This window comes from Pleurodeles waltl, chromosome 4_2 (genome assembly GCF_031143425.1).
Source record: "Pleurodeles waltl isolate 20211129_DDA chromosome 4_2, aPleWal1.hap1.20221129, whole genome shotgun sequence".
NCBI classification, from domain to species: domain Eukaryota; kingdom Metazoa; phylum Chordata; class Amphibia; order Caudata; family Salamandridae; genus Pleurodeles; species Pleurodeles waltl.
In genome coordinates, this window is record NC_090443.1 from 658,119,708 (window position 1) to 658,135,372 (window position 15,665).

At 47.4% G+C, this 15,665-nt stretch overlaps 1 protein-coding gene and 1 long non-coding RNA gene across 6 annotated transcripts in view; one reads left to right on the forward strand and one right to left on the reverse strand.

Annotated features, from left to right (window-relative positions):
- The window catches only part of LOC138293160 (interferon-induced protein 44-like), a 260,617-nt gene that overhangs the window by 95,056 nt on the left and 149,896 nt on the right, over nt 1–15,665 (reverse strand). The window lies entirely within an intron of this gene.
- Nucleotides 8,161–15,665, forward strand: part of LOC138294202 (uncharacterized) — a 34,373-nt gene continuing 26,868 nt past the window's right edge. Inside the window, exon 1 of the long non-coding RNA XR_011203264.1 lies at nt 8,161–8,240. This is a non-coding gene — a long non-coding RNA (uncharacterized lncRNA). The remainder of the gene's footprint in view (nt 8,241–15,665) is intronic.

Below are 15,665 nucleotides of genomic sequence, written 5' to 3' on the forward strand. Positions count from 1 at the left end.
GAATGTACTCATTAATGGACTGAGATTTAGTTTGTTGCCTAAAAGTGATCATCTTCCACGCACGAGGGCTGGGAGAAATTTTAAGCAGTCAACTAAAAATTTTGATTTTCATGGTTGTCACTAAAACCCTGCATAAAATGTTTTTTTTAGCTAGACATATTTTCTACTACCTTAAGGTGAGGTAAAAAGCTAATGAAATTATATAGCATCATCTAGAACCCGGAATGAAATGATGCATTACCACTTTGATTGTCTTCGCCAGCCGGGGGGGGGGGGAGGGGAAGAGAGAGAGAGAGAGAGAGAGAGAGAGAGAGAGAGAGAGAGAGAGAGAGAGAGAGAGAGAGAGAGAGAGAGAGAGAGAGAGAGAGAGATATATATATATATATATATATATATATATACATACCCCACTGGTCCTATATTTAAAGAAATAATGCTTTTCGAAAATTCCTGATGTTTTCATTTTTACTACGATCTCCTCTCCTTATTGTTCATATAAGTATGACCCTGAAACTAAAAACAAAACTATGTTTGCCAAGCTCTTAAACAGGCAAGTATCCAGCGGGAGTGTTGAGAACTTTGGGAAAGTTCTTATTCACTAATCTACTATCGCTGAACACTGCACCCCTTCTCCCACTAATGAAACAAGAGATGTACACTTGAGCGCAAACTTGTTGTCAGGGGAACCGTGGTGTTGCCAGTGAACTATCAAGATGACCACCAACCATTGTATAGTTGAACGCAGAAAGCAATTGACTTGTCAAGGCACCATTGGCCTAACAATGTCAGTCTCTTAGGCTGGTGCCATGTTCCCGGAAGCTGAAAAAGCAAAGACCAGTTATTCCTCAACAGAGGCAGAGAGTGGCTAAACGCCTTGATGATACCTGACATCTGCAATCAGACATCTCTGAATGCTTAAGACTTGCAAAAAAAAAAAAATATGAATCTAATCATCTGGCAACTGGTGAGAAGCTAGCTTGCCCATATGGGATATCCTTGAATGGTCTGTAAAATGCTAAATGTGGATTAATTTACCTCAATTTTGTTTCCCTTGCAGAGAGAAGTAAGGAATCTGCCAGGCGTGTGCAATGGGGGATGCATAACAGGTGCAAGGTTGACAAGTCAAATCAAGTATATTATGGTAAGAAAACTAACATCCCATTGAGTTTATGAGCAAGGTACCTTGCTCCAAACGGATGGTTTAGGAACTGCTCTGCTTTCCTACCTCTGGTAACATATAACACATATGTAGCTCTCATTGTGGTTTGCACAGCTTTAATTCTTTATTTTATATATATGTTACATGGACATTACAGTTAGGAAATAGAATTTTTTAATAAACCTAGAAATTTACTTAAAATAACCCAAAGGTTATAGGGACGTTATAGTTAGGCTAACATTTTAAACGTACAAAACCATAGAAATTCACCAGTTATAGTTAGTGCCCTAAGGTAAATATAACTCGCGTACACACCATGAACAGTTTTTTTGTCAAAACTTTTACTGCATATATTACTTATGACATTATCAAAGATGTCATGGTGCCATCATTTGTGGGGTAATTAGCAGTGCATTGCGAGGGCACGAGTTATAGTTACCTTAGGGCACGAGTTGTAGTTACTTGAGATAACTGTAACTATAACAGGTGAATTACTATGGTTTTGTACATTCAAACTGTGAGCCTAGCATCCCTGTAATCTTTGGTATTTAAGTGAATATCTAAGAGTTTTTTAATTCTATTTCCTAACGATAACGTCCCTGTAACCTTTGTTTTTTAATTTAATTTCTCTGGGGTTTTTTAACGTATAGTAATCTTCATTACTATATGTTAAACCAACCACCGCCGGCCACAGGGCCTGGCCCATGGCCTGGTCCTGAAGCCATCCTCCTATAAGCACCTAACCCTGCACTGTGCGCAGCCTTCACCCGTGCGCAGTAGGGCTTGCCCGCAAGGGCCAGCCTGCAACCAATCCCTGCGGCCAACTCCCCAAATCACCCAGCCCCATGCTGTGCACAGCCCTTGGCCGTGCACAGCGGAAGTTGGCCGCAGCCTCTCTGGGTGTCAGAAAAGGTGTGAGAGGGTGTATCTGGGGGTGAGAGTGGCTGTGGCAGTGTCTGCCTGGGTGTGAGAGTCCACACATCAGTGTTTTAGTGGGTGCATCAGTGTGTGTACGGATCTGTGAGTGGATGCATGAGGGTGTCAGTGAGTCTGTGAGTGCCTTAGTGAGTGTGTAACTGTCTGAGTAGGTCTGTGAGTGGGTGCAAGAGGGTCTGAGTGGTCTGTGAGTCAGTGCCTTAAGTGTCTGAGTGGGTGTGTGAGTGGGAGAAAGACTGAAAGAGAAAGAGTGAGAGAAAAGAGATAAATACTTTTTTAGGCTTTGATGTATGATATACTTAGAATGAGATATTTCTGTACAATTTAAAAACAAAAATGTATTTGTTATTTAAAAAAGTACAATCACCTTTTATTTGACCATGAAACATTTGTACTTTAAAAATATGATTTTTTTTTTTTTCATCCTTTGTTTTTTTTTTTAGCCCTTTATGGGCTATCTGAGACCACAGGGGGAGCCCTCAAGGAATCCCCCGCAGTCCCTAAATTATTATTCTTTTTAATTCATTTTACATAATGCCCTTTCCGGGCTATCTGCAACCACAGGGGAAGCCTCAAGGCCTCCCTGCGATCCCATTGCTTCATCAACCAAGCTGCTGCCTTTAACAGCAGCTCTGTGGTTCCTGAAGCAAATCTTTCATCTATGTTCCCTGTGTGCATACTTGTGTACAGGGAACAGAGATGAAAGCTCTGCTTTCTGACAGCAGGACCTGATTAACTGGTCCCGCTGTCAGAACCTGGACTATACAGCTTCAAAGCTGAAGCCAAGTCACAGCAAATAGCTATGTCCAAATAGCTATGTCCAAATAGCTATGTCCTGGGGATGGGCACCCGGCCCTGAAGGGTAGCAGCCCCAGGGCCATCAGTGGCTCCTTGAGGGGGCCAAGTGTCCCCCTTCAATGTGGACATTGCCCCGGGGAGGTGGTGGTCCCCGGGGTTTGAGTGTCCAAAACTGACACCCTTTACTTTCTTTAATATTTACCCCGGGGAGGAGGTGGTCCCTGGGACTGATGGGCCGCGTGGGCCCTGCACCATACTACATAAAAGCGTAGGGGAAGTGGTGGTCCCCGGGGATGTGGGAGGGGGTTTAGGGCCCCTGCACCATATTACATAAACACCTAGGGGAGATGGTGATCCCTGGGGCAGTGGAGGGGCCGTGTGCCCCCCCACACACAGAATATAGGGATGTGGCGGTCCATGAAGCAGCGGGGAAGGGCTCATGGCCCCCGCACAGAATATAACTACATGCCCCGGGGAGGTGGTGGTCCCCAGGCTGTGGTGGAGGCTGACCCCACACAACTGCACATTTTGCCTCAGGGAGGTGGTGGTCCCTGGGGCGGGAGGGGGTCACGGGCCCCCCAAATAATTCACAAAAATGGCACGGGGAAGTGGTGTCCCCAGGGCTGTGGGGGGCTGAGAGGCCCACACACATTTAATTTTATAAATACCCCGGGCCTGGCCCACCTGGGGGCTTATCAAATAACAAGCGCAGGAGCCCGTTCTTGGTTTGATTATGTTTTTGCTGCAAATTCATATTGCGATTTTGCTGCAATTTCTTTTTTTTTTTTTTTTTTTAATATGCTTTTTTGTCTGGGGTAGGGGGTACCTCCATCACCAGAGCTAAGAAGGGGTCAGGGTGTCTATACCCTGGTTATTTTTCTTCTGATCAAATTTTTTTGGAGCCAAGATGGTTGCCAACACTTCCTGTTTTGAAGTGTTGGCAGCGAATCAGAGCTGTGCCTGTGCACTTCCCTACACAAGCTCATCTTTTTTTCGCAATACTTCACAGCCAGCGATATACAAATTTGAATTTCAAAAACTACGTAACTGATTAACACCAAATAAGCAAAAGAGCAATCTTCCTACAGAAAGCTAGCTCCCCACCAAATTTGGTGTAATTCCGTGCGCAACAGGAATTACCGCAAAACCTTTTTCAAAAATGTAGTGAAGATTCGTTAAATGGTACAAAAGATAAGGCAAGTCAAAAAACGCTATTTCTATGTTCTAACTATAACAACCTACTGGTGACTGCCACTAGGTAATATATAAATATATATATTTATACATATATATATATATATATATATATATATATATATATATATATAATACACACACAGTCTTTGGGGTTTTCACAAGTTTATTTTTATTAATATATCTGCCTATCTGTATGTGTGTGTGTATATATATATATTTATTTATATTAAGTAGGACTGGGTTTCCACGAGAAATTGACATATATTACTTACTGGCAATAGCCAGTAGGTAGTTAAAGTTAGGACCAACTTTTCCCATAGCCGAAGCGTTTTTTGTTTTGCTAATCACTTAGATGTTGTTTGACAATTCTTGAAGAACCTTTTATAACTCATATGCTAATTGGTTTAGCTGCTCTCTGGAAAGTTTCGGGCGCTGAACGGATTTACACAAAATTTGTCAGAAAGCTGGATCGTGGCCCAGAATGATCTCTTTATATTATTTGCTGCAAATCTGTTCAGTATTTTTTGAGTTATTAAAGAAATAAAAATATAGATATTTAGTGATGAGGAGGCACTGTAGATCAAGCCGTTGGGGAAATAGCAGATCGATGAAAAGCAAGGCCCTGACTGAAATATGTCTTAAGTGATGTAAGATAGGCCTTTATTCTAGTTTTTTGTGTTTCTATGTATGCGGGTGCTACTGTAATTATACTACTCCAATTTCTTTAATAATTACCTAGGCTACATAGCTAGGGATAGCAGTATCCTTCAAAACCAGGATATCATATTGACATTTCAGGAAGTTATGGAATCTGTGAAAGAAACAGTATGGAGACTTCGACATTTTTATGTACTTTATTGATAGGATTAAGACTCTCGAAACAGGAGATTGTGCTTGTGTTATCTGCAAATACAGTTTACTATTACAGACAAGTGCTAGTACTGGATTTCTGTGTTAGAGGTGACTTTGAGATTGTTAATAGTAGTATATTTATTCTTGGTTCGCGGTATGGTATGGCACACTGTTTGTAGGCTATACAGAGTGTGTACCCTCAAGTAAAAATATATTTTGTTTGGTTATATGATAGGTGAATTTAGTTTCGAAAATGTTTTTGGTGTGTTGAATTACACGCACAAGTTCCCCAATATAAATCTCATGTTGATTGACAATATACGAATACACTCTAAGATGGGTGCCGTATTCTGTGCCCCCTCAAGTGATCGGGTTGTGCTAGAGTTTATAAAGGATGGTTAAGCCTGCGCCCATCGTGGGAGCCGATATTACACCGCGGAGTACTCTCAGTTATTCAGATAACTGTAATGCAGTAAGTACACCATGTAAATTCTTGCCCACAATACTATGCTCAGGACTAAGTTAACATTGCTGTATATATATGTATGTGCTAATGGGTTTGTTGCATCCGGACTGAGTCAGGGTACCGGGTTCTGGCAATAAATTAATGATATACGGACTTGCTTGACATGGGAAAGTATGGATAACGGTGGTCAGATAGAGGTGGATTGCGCATGTGTTATATTTTTTGCTTTACACATGAGATCACATACATATTTTTACCACTTACCCTACTATAAGATTGGATTTTATAATGCTGGGCAAATGCGCGATTTTTAGGATGAGATATACAGGGAGTGCAGAATTATTAGGCAAGTTGTATTTTTGAGGATTAATTTTATTATTGAACAACAACCATGTTCTCAATGAACCCAAAAAACTCATTAATATCAAAGCTGAATATTTTTGGAAGTAGTTTTTAGTTTGTTTTTAGTTTTAGCTATGTTAGGGGGATATCTGTGTGTGCAGGTGACTATTACTGTGCATAATTATTAGGCAACTTAACAAAAAAAAATATATACCCATTTCAATTATTTATTATTACCAGTGAAACCAATATAACATCTCAACATTCACAAATATACATTTCTGACATTCAAAAACAAAACAAAAACAAATCAGTGACCAATATAGCCACCTTTCTTTGCAAGGACACTCAAAAGCCTGCCATCCATGGATTCTGTCAGTGTTTTGATCTGTTCACCATCAACATTGCGTGCAGCAGCAACCACAGCCTCCCAGACACTGTTCAGAGAGGTGTACTGTTTTCCCTCCTTGTAAATCTCACATTTGATGATGGACCACAGGTTCTCAATGGGGTTCAGATCAGGTGAACAAGGAGGCCATGTCATTAGATTTCCTTCTTTTATACCCTTTCTTGCCAGCCACGCTGTGGAGTACTTGGACGCGTGTGATGGAGCATTGTCCTGCATGAAAATCATGTTTTTCTTGAAGGATGCAGACTTCTTCCTGTACCACTGCTTGAAGAAGGTGTCTTCCAGGAACTGGCAGTAGGACTGGGAGTTGAGCTTGACTCCATCCTCAACCCGAAAAGGCCCCACAAGCTCATCTTTGATGATACCAGCCCAAACCAATACTCCACCTCCACCTTGCTGGCGTCTGAGTCGGACTGGAGCTCTCTGCCCTTTACCAATCCAGCCACGGGCCCATCCATCTGGCCCATCAAGACTCACTCTCATTTCATCAGTCCATAAAACCTTAGAAAAATCAGTCTTGAGATATTTCTTGGCCCAGTCTTGACGTTTCAGCTTGTGTGTCTTGTTCAGTGGTGGTCGTCTTTCAGCCTTTCTTACCTTGGCCATGTCTCTGAGTATTGCACACCTTGTGCTTTTGGGCACTCCAGTGATGTTGCAGCTCTGAAATATGGCCAAACTGGTGGCAAGTGGCATCGTGGCAGCTGCACGCTTGACTTTTCTCAGTTCATGGGCAGTTATTTTGCGCCTTGGTTTTTCCACACGCTTCTTGCGACCCTGTTGACTATTTTGAATGAAACGCTTGATTGTTCGATGATCACGCTTCAGAAGCTTTGCAATTTTAAGAGTGCTGCATCCCTCTGCAAGATATCTCACTATTTTTGACTTTTCGGAGCCTGTCAAGTCCTTCTTTTGACCCATTTTGCCAAAGGAAAGGAAGTTTCCTAATAATTATGCACACCTGATATAGGGTGTTGATGTCATTAGACCACACCCCTTCTCATTACAGAGATGCACATCACCTAATATGCTTAATTGGTAGTAGGCTTTCGAGCCTATACAGCTTGGAGTAAGACAACATGCATAAAGAGGATGATGTGGTCAAAATACTAATTTGCCTAATAATTCTGCACTCCCTGTATATGCAACTCTATAGGTATGGTTGGGGAATGTACATTTAGGGCAGTGCTTAATGTGTGCTTGTTGTTTCCAGCACGGAGCACCGGCACCTATTTTTGAGTGTCGGCGCAGATTTTTCTGCCTCAAGCATTTACTGTGAGCAAAAGACACATGGGAAAGACGGAGGAAGAGAAAAATGAAAAAGCGTCACAATGGGAGAAAGCAGAAAGTTGTAAGAGTGAGCTGAAGGGTCAGGGAGCGGCTGTAAATGGATTAGAGAGTCACAAGCAGGCTTTAGGATTTTGCTGCCTCAGTATTCCGTGTTCACACATTTAATTGCAACAGCTGCGTGTTTAAGAAGACGGTGTAGTGTCACGCCAGCAAAGATGGTGTGCGCTGACCACTACCATGTGGTGTGGTGCTGAAGGGGTGTGCCCACTCCTCAGCACCTCGTGGTGTTCTCCCCTACCAAGGGGCTGTTTTGTGGTTTAAACCCGAGGTCATGTGACCCGGGTAATAAAAGAGTTAGCTGCAAGGGCGGGTTGGGAGTTCACCGCGACAGACACTGGAAACACACGTGTTTTGCTGCGGAGACTGAACGTGCCATGGGCCAAGCACAAGAAAGTAAATAACGTGCTCAGTGTCTGAAATATTTATTTACGAGGTAGTGCCGGTGTTCTATCTTTAGCCGCTCCCCGTCCGAATCGGGTCGGCTCTATTATGTGCGCATGCGCAGAACTGTGCGCATGCGCACCGGCGATTTGGTCAATTTCGCCGTCTTAAACTGCTCCCCTCAACGGGCACTTCGGAAGCGCATGCGCGCTTTGAATTTTTATCGCGGATGACGCGCATGCGCATGCGCGTTTTTCATTTTAACGTCGCATTGCCAGGGGCACAACGGATTGCGGTCGGAGCAGCAGTACCGCGTTACAGACTCGTCGGAGCGGCGCTACCCCTTCTTTAAGGTCAGTACTCGTGCCGATTATATATTCTATATATATAATGTCGGCTTTCCTCTTTCACTAACTTTCTTTTGTGTCACTGCCCTTCTACTAGTTACCTGTTCCCGAGCTGCGTCACGGCACCTCATTGGGCCGTTAGAAGTAGCTCGGGACGCCGCACGCATTTCAAACGTGGGCAACTGGTAAATCTGCAAACATAAAGGGGATTGAAAACCTGCATTGACTTTAACCAAAGGAGTCACTTGAAGTTTTTTAATAGCAAAGATATTTTCTTTCAGAGAGATACTGTAATGGTGTTCAAAGGTGAGCTGTGGAGTGTGTGGTTTTATTAGACTGTTATAAATAATGTTAGTATTAGGTATAAACTATATATTAATCAAATCTGTATTTGAAAAACACTTTTTTTTAAATTTAACAGGAATGTATTTGCACATTTTGTAGCAGCCTATATTATGATGTAATTGTATTTATATAACGTTTACTACCACAGACGAGGCATCAGTTGCATGTTTAAAACAAGGACTTACACATTTACAGTTCTTTCAGGGACATCCTACCTCATAGTACTAACAGGCATGGGCAAAGCCAATAGGTCTTGTCTACGCAAGAGTTATTGGCTTTGCCAATGTGTTTTGACCAGAGTGGCTGCTGTTTAGCATGTCTATAAGTTAGTGGCATAGTGGCGTGAAGTTCATTTAGAGTACAGTGAAGTGGGGTACTGTGCAGTTGTGTAGAGTGCAGTGGCATGGGACAAAGTAGAGTGGAGTAGAGTGGCATACAATAGAGTGGCAGAGTGCAGTAGTGTAGAGTGGTGCAGTGGCATAGAGTTCAGAGTAGACTTGTTTGGCAGAGAGTGTAGTGGCGTAGTGTTGAGTGGTGCAGTGCAGAGTTGATTATAGTGCTGTACAGTGCAGTTGCGTAGAGTGGATTGATGTAGAGTGGCATAGAGTGCAGTAGCGTAGAATGCAGTAGTACAGAGTAAATTGCTGTACAGTGGCGGAGAGTGCAGTGTTGCAGAGTAGAAGGTAGTGGTGTACAGTGTAGTTTAGAGTGCAGTGGCATGTGGTAGAGTAGCATAGAGTGGCATACAATAGAGTGGCAGAGAGTGCAGTAATGCAGAGTGGTGCAGTGTCAGAGTGCAGAGTAGACTCGTTGCAGAGTGCAGTGGCGTAGAGTGGTGCAGTGCAGAGTATAGTGCCTAGAGTGCAGTGGCATAGGGTGCAGTGATGCAGTGTAGTGGCATAGAGTGCAGTAGTAAAGAATAGTGTGGTGTAGACCTCTGACCTGCTTTAGGTCTAGAGCTCGCCCCCCACGTCCGCAGCACCACCCTGCTGCCTCGTGCCCCTGACCCTCGCCCACGCTGCTGCTAGCGTGTTCGAGGCCCTCCTCCACCTGCAGGCATCCTCCTGCGCCTCATCCCTGGTGTCTAGTGGGCTCTGTTTAAGCTTCACTTGACCCGTGTGCCGCTTTTCGCCGTCCTGTAAGTGTTTTTTCCTTTTGTTTCAGCGCCTTGCCTCCTTGTGCTTCTGCCTCCGATGTGCCCCTTCCGATTGCTGTACCCGGATTGTAATTTGTGCCAGAATTGTATTTTGTGACTGTTTTTGAACTTTTCCTTACTGTTTGTGCTTTGCTTTTTTCCCTGTTTTTTTTGCCCCCTGGGCACTCCCCCTTGCCGATCTACCCTTGCCGCTGCCTCCCTGCAGCCCCGCCCCCCTTGCGCCCCCATTCGCCGCTAAGCTGCTCCTCCATTCTTAATGGCTGGCGCTGCGCGTCGCGAGTGAGCGACCTCTGGCCTGCTTTAGGTCTAGAGCTCGCCCCCCACGTCCGCAGCACCACCCTGCTGTCTTGTGCCCCTGACCCTCGCCCACGCTGCTGCTAGCGTGTTCGAGGCCCTCCTCCACCCGCAGGCATCCTCCTGCGCCTCATCCCTGGTGTCTAGTGGGCTCTGTTTAAGCTTCACTTGACCCGTGTGTCGCTTTTCGCCGTCCTGTAAGTGTTTGTTTTTTCCTTTTTTTCAGTGCCTTGCCTCCTTGCGCTTCTGCCCCCGTTGTGCCCCTTCTGATTGCTGTACCCCAATTGTAATTTGTGCCAGAATTGTTTTTTGTGACTGTGTTTGAACTTTTCCTTACTGTTTGTGCGTTGCTTTTTTCCCTGTTTTTTTCGCCCCTTGGGCGCTCCCCCTTGCCGATCTACCCTTCCCGCTGCCTCCCTGCAGCCCCGCCCCCCTTGCGCCCCCATTCGCCGCTAAGCTGCTCCTCCATTCTTAATGGCTGGCGCTGCGCGTCGCGAGTGAGCGACCTCTGGCCTGCTTTAGGTCTAGAGCTCGCCCCCCACGTCCGCAGCACCACCCTGCTGTCTTGTGCCCCTGACCCTCGCCCACGCTGCTGCTAGCGTGTTCGAGGCCCTCCTCCACCCGCAGGCATCCTCCTGCGCCTCATCCCTGGTGTCTAGTGGGCTCTGTTTAAGCTTCACTTGACCCGTGTGTCGCTTTTCGCCGTCCTGTAAGTGTTTGTTTTTTCCTTTTTTTCAGCGCCTTGCCTCCTTGCGCTTCTGCCCCCGTTGTGCCCCTTCTGATTGCTGTACCCCGATTGTAATTTGTGCCAGAATTGTTTTTTGTGACTGTGTTTGAACTTTTCCTTACTGTTTGTGCGTTGCTTTTTTCCCTGTTTTTTTCGCCCCTTGGGCGCTCCCCCTTGCCGATCTACCCTTGCCGCTGCCTCCCTGCGGCCCGCCCCCATTCGGCGCTCCCTCCCAGCTGCTCCTCCCTCCCCCCTCCCTTCTTAATGGCTGGCGCTGCGCGTCGCGAGTGAGCGACCTCTAACCTGCTTTAGGTCTAGAGCTCGCCCCCCACGTCCGCAGCACCACCCTGCTGTCTCGTGCCCCTGACCCCCGCTGCTGCTAGTGTGTTCGAGGCCCTCCTCCACCCGCAGGCATCCTCCTGCGTCTCATCCCTGGTGTCTAGTGGGCTCTGTTTAAGCTTCACTTGACCCGTGTGCCGCTTTTCGCCGTCCTGTAAGTGATTTTTTCTTTTTTCAGCGCCTTGCCTCCTTGCGCTTCTGCCCCCGTTGTGCCCCTTCTGATTGCTGTACCCCGATTGTAATTTGTGCCAGAATTGTATTTTGTGACTGTTTTTGAACTTATCCTTACTGTTTGTGCCTTGCTTTTTCCCCTGGTTTTTTGGGCTCTCCCCCTTGCCGATCTACCCTTGCCGCTGCCTCCCTGCATTCGCCATTTCCTCCTGCCCCCCAGCTGCTCCTCCCTCCCTCCCCCCTCCCTTCTTAATGGCTGGTGCTGCGCGTCCGCGCCTGGATTGCGCCCAGCGCCCCCCCCCCTGGTCCTCACGCCCCCGCATCCCCAGCCTTCGCTACTCGGCCAGCGAACTCCTCGCCCTCAACCCTGGCCCATCCACAGCCTGCTTCCAGGCCACCCCGAAGCACACCAAAGGACCCTTCTCCTGCCGCACCTGCAAGTTCACCTGCAACAGAACAACGAAGCCTACAACAATCAACACCAACCACCTGAACTGCATCCTCCTCAACACACGCTCCGCACGAAAGCACGCCATCCAGCTCTGGGACCTGCTCGAGACCACCGCCCCAGACGTAGCCTTCCTAACCGAAACCTGGTGGAACGACTCCTCGGCCCCAGACATCGCCATCCCTGACGGTTACAAGAGCACCAGAAGAGACCGCACCAACGGAATCGGTAGAGGGATAGCCATCGCCCACAAATCCACCCTCAAGATCCACACCCACACGGAAGACACCCTCAAGACAGCCAAACACCTTCATTTCCAGATCCACACGGACCCCAACACTACCCTCAGAGGAACCCTCATATACCGTCCTCCAGGACCAAGAGCCCCCTTCAGGAATGCCATCTCCGACCTCGCAAGCACCCACGCCCTCGCCTCAACAGACTACATCTTCCTGGGAAACCTCAATTTCCACCTGGAGAACAACAATGACGCCAACACCGCATATCTGACCACCAACCTCTCCAACCTCGGACTCAGACAACTGGTCAACACACCCACCCACATCGCCGGTCACACCCTTGACCCACTCTTCTCTGCAAGCAACCACATCTCTTTCAGCCACACCTCCGAACTCCACTGGACCGACCACCACTGCGTCCATTTCACCTTCAAGAAAAACACCGAACACCACCGCACCCCACTACCGCCTCACCGCGCTGGGGAAAAGTCACCATAGAAGAACAACTAACCAGCACCCTCGCCAAAAACCCACCACCCGACCCGGGCTCTGCCGCCATCAACCTCCAACAATGGATCCTCAACTGCGCCAACATCGTAGCACCACTCAAGAGACCCACCGTCAACCAAGAAAAGAAAAAAACAGCCTGGTTCACAGACGACCTGATCACCTCCAAACGCAACTGCCAGAAACTCAAGAAAAAATGGATCCTCGAGCGCACACCCGACAGCCTTGCAGCCCTCAAGGAAGCCAACCGCGAACACCACCAACTGATCCGACTCGCCAAACGCTCCCACTTCACAGAAAGCCTCAACAACAACGCACACGACTGCAAGGAACTTTTCTGCATCGTGAAGGAGCTCTCCAACCCCAACGTCGTCCCACCATCCCAGAAACTCTGCGACGATCTCTCCACCTTCTTCTACCAGAAAATCGCAGCCATCCACAACAGCTTCAACACCTCACCTCCCCCTGACCCCCACCCCCAACAACTCCTCCCACGCCGACCGCCTCACCACCTGGACCCACGTAGACGTCGCCAAAACCCTAAAGACCATGAACTCCATCCGCTCAGGATCTCCCTCTGACCCCTGCCCACATCACGTCTTCAACAAAGCCGACGTCACCCTCGCCCCCCAACTCCGCAAGATCATCAACCTTTCCTTCAACACCGCTACCTTCCCGGACAGCTGGAAGCACGCAGAAATCCAACCCCTCCTCAAGAAACCTAAGGCTGACCTCAACGATCTCAAAAACTTCCGCCCGATCTCCCTCCTCCCCTTCCCAGCGAAGGTCATCGAGAAGATCGTCAATGCCCAGCTCACCCACGACCTCAAAGACAACTCCATCCTAGACCCCTCCCAATCCGGCTTCAGACGCAACCACAGCACAGAGACTGCACTCCTCGCCGCCACAGATGACATCAGACAACAAATGGACAACGGGGAAACTTCAGCCCTTATCCTCCTAGACCTCTCCGCTGCCTTCAACACGGTATGCCACCGCACCCTACTAAATCGCCTCCACGAAGCCGGTATCCAAGACAAAGCCCTCAACTGGATCTCCTCGTTTCTCTCCGGCAGAACACAGAGTCCGACTCTCACCCTTCCGCTCCGAAGCCACCAACCTCATCTGCGGCGTCCCCCAAGGCTCCTCGCTAAGCCCAACACTGTTCAATGTCTACATGGCCCCCCTCGCACAACTGGCCTGTCAGCACATCCTCTCCTACGCCGACGATACCCAGCTCGTCCTCTCCCTGACCAAGGATCCTCACATCGCCAAAGCCAACCTCCACGAGGGACTGAAATCCATCGCCGAGTGGATGAGCAATAGCCGCCTGAAACTAAACTCCGACAAGACGGAAGTCCTCATCCTCTGTCGCTCTCCCTCGGCCTGGAACGACTCTTGGTGGCCCACCGCCCTGGGCCCCCCACCCACCCCAGCCAGCCATGCACGAAACCTCGGCTTCATCCTCGACTCCTCTCTCACCATGTCCAAACAGGTCAACGCAGTCTCCTCCTCCTGTTTCAACACCCTCCGCATGCTCCGCAGAATCTTCAAGTGGATTCCAACAGAAACAAGAAAGACGGTGACCCAAGCCCTCGTCAGTAGCAGACTCGACTACGGCAACGCACTCTACACAGGCATCCCAACTAAAGACATACAATGACTCCAACGCATCCAGAACGCATTCGCCTGCCTGATCCTCGACCTACCCCGCCGATGTCACATCTCCCACCACCTGAAGGACCTCCACTGGCTCCCTGTGGACAAGAGGATCACCTTTAAACTCCTCACCCACGCACACTAAGACACTACACGACACTGGACCCACCTACCTGAACACCAGACTCAACGTCTATGTTCCCTCACGCCAACTCCGCTCTGCCAACCTTGCCCTCGCCATCGTCCCCCGAATCCAGCGCAAGACCTCTGGCGGCAGATCCTTCTCCTACCTCGCCGCCAAGACCTGGAACTCACTCCCGACCTCACTACGCCAGACCCAGGACCTCCTCACCTTCAGGAGACTCCTCAAGACATGGCTCTTCGAACGATAGCAGCTGCCCCCCCGCGCCTCGAAACCCTAACGGGTACATAGCGCACTTTATAAATCTAATGATTGATTGATTGATTGATAGAGTGCAGTTTTGTAGTGTCAGTGGAGTGGCACAGAGAACAGTGGTGCAGAGTAAAGGGCAGCGGCATACAGTGCAGTCGTTTAGAGTGCACTGGCGTAGAGTACAGTGGCATGGGACAGAGCAGTGTCATAGAATACAGTGGAATAGAGTGTATTGGTGCAGAATGTATTAGTACAGAGTAGAGTGGTGTAGAGTATGGTGGCGACCAGTGCAGTGTTTCTCAAAGATTCCAAAATTAAATGGCCATTTTTCAGAGGATCTATACAATCTTGTATTGTCTGACATCTGCCCCATTACTGTTTCTTTCATGGAAAGAAGAGTGACCTTCATTTGTATTACAGACATTTGAGATAAGTAGGTGAGGTACTGGTTAGTTGAGGTACATCATCATACTTAGTATAACTCACATATAGTATAGCTCCCCTGTTAATATAGTTGATTTGCAGTTAGCAGCTGAACTTAATTGTGTATGGGCAGTCAATTTCTTCTTTCAGTTAATTGGTTAGTCCAGTCTACTGGTATTTTGTACGAGCATCTATCCTATCTGCTCAGTTTATATTTTTTTCTGCAGGACATATTGTTACAGTGGTTCAAAAATGAGAATCAAATACAATATCTGTATGTATTTTGCGTTTTGCTTATTGTCAAATGTCCTTCTCTTAAGGTTCACCCCCAAATGTTGGCCTTCCTACTCTTTCTCAGACTTTTTCTTGTTGTTGGGCCTCTGAGCACTTTACCACTACTAACCAGTGCTGAAGTGCATGCGCTCTTGCCTTAAAATATGGTGATGTATGCTTAACACAGTTGGCATATTAGATTTACTTATGAGTCCCTAATAAATTGTACTTACCTATGCCCTGGATTTGTAAATTAAAGGCTACTAGTGCGCCCACAGTAATGATTGCGCATCCCAAGTAGTCGGTCAACATAACTTGCTTGTCATTCCAGAGTCTGTGTGTGCAGTTCTAAACTTCCATTTTGATCTGTCAAGTTAAATCTTTCCAGGTTCAAACCTTTATTTTTAAAACATATGTAACCCCTTTAGTGGGCCTGGGACAGATCAAAGGGCAGGG